Genomic DNA, 6000 nt, shown 5'->3' on the forward strand with positions numbered 1-6000 from the left:
AAGTTTGGTCCGACAGGTGATATTTGAGCTGTTCTTCCCACTTGGGGCCATCTGAAATTCTGAATGCTTTCGTTGAGGAGGTCAAAGGCTCTCATTTCCCCCCCTTTCTTCTCTCTCTTCAACCACCCTTGAGAGTCTCCGGTGTCTTGCCGACTCCTCCTCTCCCCCTCTCCTCCGGTGGCTTCGCCAGCTTGCTGGAATGCAAAAGAGGAGGCCGGCCCCCTGTTCATAGTAGTAGTACTAGCAGTAGGATTAGCTTTGTGTTTTTTCCTATATGGAGTATGCCATGATGCCACTTCTCTCTCGTTTCCCAGTACTCTCGAGCGATATCGATTGTCCATGGAGGATGGTGTTTGAAGTGGGTCTCAGTGGCGGCGGCCTAAATAAGCTCAGTTGCGGTGCAGATTTTGGTGATTTCGCCCACTCTTCTTCTCGGGGCTGGCCATCTTGGTGATGGTCGACTGGGAGATGGCGTCGTGAAGCTTTCTTCTCGATCGGCGGCGCGGGGATCTTGGGATGCGGAAGTTCCTAGGAGTTACTCAGTAGGGTATGTGCGACATCCGACACTATCCTGCCCTTGCTTCTCATGGCCGAAGGCCGGCCCTCCTCAGTCACATGGCAGTGAATATTCTTCATCTAGGTTTGGTGCCACTCGGAGGATCTTCATTCTCTCTGTCCGAGCTCTTCATAGCGACGTTTCTCCAAGTGGTTCGTCGGATATAGCGATGGTGCTGGCACAGGCGTTGAGCCGATTTCTTGGTTTTCTTCCGAGTTCTTGTTGCAAAGTTGTTGGTTGTGGTTGTAATGTTCTTTACTTTTTGAACCTTCCTATAAAATGTCATCCCACTGCTGGAATATAACCAATATAACCCAGTTTCTAGGTCCTTCAGGACCCATCCCTGTTAAAAAAAATCATTCGTTGATTTGTTTGTCGTGTACGTATACTTAGGTGCGGCATTTTGTAAGCCAAGCTACATGTAGCTCCCTTTTCTGAAAAGATTAAAAATAGCATCTTAAAGTTTCACAAAAATCTGAATACAAAATTATAGATGTAGGTAAATGGTGTATTCTTTAAACGTGCAATAACTCAAAATGGTATATTTCCAGCAGTGCGGAAATAATAAAAATGGAAATCAGAAGTAGTAAACACTGAATACATCACCTGTCGACGTTTAGATTTTTTCAATTTTTTATGAAACTTTGAAATGGTATTTCTCCTTTAAAAAAAGGTACATGTAACCCAAGCTATATTTGTAGTTTTTCACATACTCCACATGTATGCATACTACTACCGGAGAATCATGGATCCAATTAAGTTTGGTCCGATAGATGAGCCATGGGACAAATCCTCGAACCTTAAGTTGTCCACCTCCGGGACGGATGCGCCAGCCTTGTGAATTCTGCCAACAACATTCTAATCCCGAAGAAATCCGAAGCTCTAGCGGTGGGAGATTACAGACCCATAAGTCTTATACATAGTCTCTCCAAGATCTTCTCCAAGCTGCTCGCCAACCGCCTCGCGCCGTGTCTCCCGGACATTGTCTCCAAATGCCAGAGCGCCTTTGTGAAGAAGCGGAGCATCCATGATAACTTCCTCCACGTCCAGAACCTCATCAGGGAGCTTCACTCCACCAAGACCCCGAGCCTCTTCCTGAAGTTGGACATCTCCAAGGCTTTTGACTCCGTGGGCTGGGCTTACCTACTCGAGGTCCTTACGGCGCTGGGATTTGGCCAAATCTGGAGGGATTGGATATGCCTGTCTTTGTCATCTGCCACATCCAGGGTGCTTCTCAATGGTGAGCCGGGCACCCCCTTTTGGCACGCCCGTGGTCTTCGACAGGAGGACCCGCTCTCCCCCATGCTCTTCATCCTGGCGATTGACCCTCTTCAGCGCATCCTCTCCCTGGCCACGCAACAGGGCATCCTGACTCCATTCGCTCTAGGACCACTACTTGTCGGATCTCGCTTTATGCTGACGACGCTGGAATCTTCGTGAACCCCCGCAAGGAAGACCTCAGTGCCATCTCTTGCATCCTTGACTGCTTCGGGAAAGCTAGTGGGCTCGTCACTAACATGATGAAGACGGAGATCTTCCCGGTGCGTTGCGATGATACTGACCTTGAGGGCATTCTAGCTGACTTTCCGGCGAAGATTGCCAGCTTCCCTGGCAAGTACCTGGGCCTACCTCTTCACTTTCGGCGCCTTCGGAAGGTAGATCTGCAGCCCCTCATCGACAAGATTGCCGGAAAGCTACCGGGATGGATTGGGAAGAACCTTGCTCGGCCTGGAAGGGTCATCCTCGCCAAAACTGTGCTCATGGCTACCGGTATCTATCATGCCACGGTCATTCCGCTGCCTAAATGGGCTCGGGACAGGATCAACAAGATTGCCAGGACCTTCGTTTGGGCAGGGGACGAGGGTGAGCACGCGACCCAAGGGAAAGCCCTCGTTAACTGGAAAACGGTGTGCAGACCAAAGACCTTGGTGGCCTCGGTATGCCTGACATTGAGCGATCTGGACACGCTCTGAGGCTGCGCTGGCCTTGGCTGCAACCGACCGACCCTGAGCGCACGTGGGCTGGGTCGAAGCTTCCCTGTGACGCTGCCGACATGGCACTCTTCAGGGCTTCCACCAAGATCACCCTCGGCAATGGGAAGGTGACATCCTTCTGGCATGACAACTGGTGCGGGCGGGGCCCCCTTTCTATTTGGGCGCCTGACCTCTTCAAGATTGCTTCCCGGAAAAACCGCACAGTTGCCAAAGAGCTTAGCGACTACAATTGGATCTGCTCCATCGCCTCCATTAACACTCCTACCCAGCTGGCACAATATTTGGAGCTTTGGGACATCATCCACACCGTCACCCTTATCCCTGAGCAAACAGACTCCATCTCCTGGACTCTCACTAACGATGGGACTTACACTGCCAGCTCGGCCTATAATGCTCAGTTCTTCGGTGGACATGCCAGATTCATCGCCAACAAAATCTGGGAGGCCCACGCCGAGCCGAAATGCAAACTTTTTGGCTGGCTTGCTCTTCACAGAAGGCTCCTCACTGCAGACATGCTCGCCATTAGGGGATGGCCCCATGACCCTCTTTGCCCTCTTTGCCTCCGTGCTCCTGAGACAGCCGAGCATCTCTGCAAGGAATGCCCCTTCACCATGGCCATTTGGAATCAGATCAAGTCCTGGGACAACGATGACAGTATTGACACCAGCCATGATTACAGCTCGACCTCGGAGTGGTGGGACGCCATGATCAGCGGAAAGACTAATAAGGATCGAAACGCTTCAGCGGCCGTTTCCTCTATGTTCTTTGGAATGCTTGGAAGGAGCGGAACAGGCGCATTTTTACTGCGCGTCGCCTCACCTATCTGGAGGTGGCTGACATCACTAGGGAAGACATTCTGCAGCGGGACCGAGCCATCAACGGCTTCGGGCCGGCTATCCCAGCCGAGCCGGACTAGTTTTTTCTCTTTTTTGGGTCGGTTTCTAGGGTGGTTTTCTGGGCATATTACCACCTTAATCTAAATATGCCCTTCTTTGTACAGTTTGGTTCGTTTTTCCCTCTTGCTTAATGAAAAGGCAGTGCTCCTGCCGGTTGCTCTAAAAAAAAATAAGTTGTCCACCTCCTGTTATCCTCATGGCCCTAAAGGCATCTCCATCGGCGCGCCTAAAGGGCTTGTCTACACATGACTTTTGGCAGCGCGGGTGGCCTAATTTTATGTGAACCACTCTCACGTCGGCCCCGATCTATAGTGACCAGCCTGGAAGCGTCGAACAATATTTCACGTAGGATCGCATAGATGGGCAAGCACTGGCAGCGACCCCCAACCATAGTCCCGAATGTGCTGAGTTATCATAATCTTGCTAGGGTGCCACATTTTTCCATTCCTTGTTTATCCCAAATGTGTTGAGTTATCATGATCTTGCTATGGTTTGTGTTGTCTACAGTTACAATGTATTGCTTATCTAATTTAGGATGATGTTGGTATGGTTTGTGTTGTCCACTTTAGCCACGTCTTTGTTCCTAAGTAGATTACGATGTGTGTAGGACTCCTTCTGTGATAACTTTAGCCAGGCGCTTGTCCGCATTGGAGACTCTCAGATCCCTTTGCAAGTTGTCGATTCACAACCCCTCTATGAATCCAAGGTGGCGGTCACCCCTGTGTCGGCCATAAATGGGCTTGTGGCTGACCTGGTGGCTCATGTAGCATCAGAGGTGGCGGCGAGGATGGCCTCCACAAAGACCTCCACAAAGAAGAGCAAGAACAACAGTGAAGCGGCCAAGGTCTTGGAAGCCTCACAGAAGGCGAACGCGGCCATGAAATGCATTCCCTTCATGTCCAGCTTCGTGTTAGAGCAGATGTGCGTCTTGATCAAGAGCGGAGTGAGAACTGACAAAGGATTCAAGGAAGTCCATCTAACTGTTGTGGCGATGGCCCTGTTTGAACAATGTGGTGTAGACGTTAGCTCCACTTAGGTGTACAACCACCCGAGGAAGTGGTGGCAGAGGTGGCTCAATGTTAGCAGGCTCCGCGATCTAAGCGGGGCTCAGTGGTGCAACGAGAGAAAATGCATCATCCTTGAGGCTAAGCCCTATTACGTGCATGTCGCGGTGAGCACGCTCTGTCCACCACACTAACTCTTTTCATCACCGACGTGCACAACTAACATCATTGTCCCTTCATATCGTAAAATCACCCAAAGAACGCGGAGTACCTGAATGTGCCCATTGCGAACTACTATGAGATGCATGCTATCTTCTCCTTCGGCCTAGCCACCGGCAAGTACGCCAATTGATCCCATGGGCACGGTTGTAGCTACGCCTTCACCTGAGGATGCTGAATTTAGGAGTCCGACATGGTCATCCTCGATCGGCCACCTGAGAAGGGCTATCGACGCGCCTGATAAGCAGACCGCCGGCAAGAGGAAGAGAGATGCCTTCGCTGATGATGAGCTGGTGGCGTTCACCAACATGATTGTTGCTGTGAAGGACGTCGCACAGGCTATCCGAGACAACAAGCCCATAAACATGCACCCGGACATGTACAATAATGCGGTCATAGACATGCTAGGCGAATACAATGCGGTCATGGACCACTACAAGAAATGTGTTAACTAGTGACCTTCTTACAGTGACCACAAATAAATTGGTCATGACTCTATGACTATTTCTCAACAATTGGTCGTAACCCGTCTAGGAGGGTGCAATCCCTAATTTTTTAGGACCATTCTAGTTAGAAAGGTCATGATTTTCTTATATAAAATGGTCATAGAGAAGATGATACGGTCTACGATCTTATCTTTATCTAATTACGCCCAAATTAACTGGTCATGATTGTGATTGGTCGGCCACCTCAGCAATTGTGCCTACGTGTCATGTCCATTTCTCAACTTTCTCTTATGTGTGTGGATTGTACTCACACCGTGTTAATATAAGTGTGTCAACTTTTTTACATACAAATGTATCTATACACATAAACTGCGTCTAAATATATCATTATCTAAAATAAATTAAGATACTTACTTTAGCATGGAGGGAGTACCAATTGTGATCCACTAAACTGGTGGTGATTTGTACGTGCAATGTGATTTAGTATTTTTGAAAAATAGGCAGTTCCATTTTTTATTAGATTATTGGTACATGCTCCAGAAACAAATCCATTTTCAATGCCTAGATAATGTAAAATAAATGCCGTGACACTCATATGTAGTGTTAAACTTTGCCAGTATAATATGTAGTTTGCTTAAATATACATGGATAGGAAATTTAGAAATTTATTAGGGTGGTACACTTCAACTTGTGCCACTTTGCTAAGATTTTAGACTAATTAAATATACATGGATAGGAAAGATACCGAACAATAAAAACACCCAGCTGGAACAAACTTATTTTTAATATGGTATCTCAAAATGTGGGTCCCACTATCAGTTACATTCGTGGGATAAGGCGGGAGTCGATTTGGTGAAAGAAAAACACCCGCGGGATCGAAAACTG

This window comes from Lolium rigidum, chromosome 6 (assembly GCF_022539505.1).
Source record: "Lolium rigidum isolate FL_2022 chromosome 6, APGP_CSIRO_Lrig_0.1, whole genome shotgun sequence".
NCBI classification, from domain to species: domain Eukaryota; kingdom Viridiplantae; phylum Streptophyta; class Magnoliopsida; order Poales; family Poaceae; genus Lolium; species Lolium rigidum.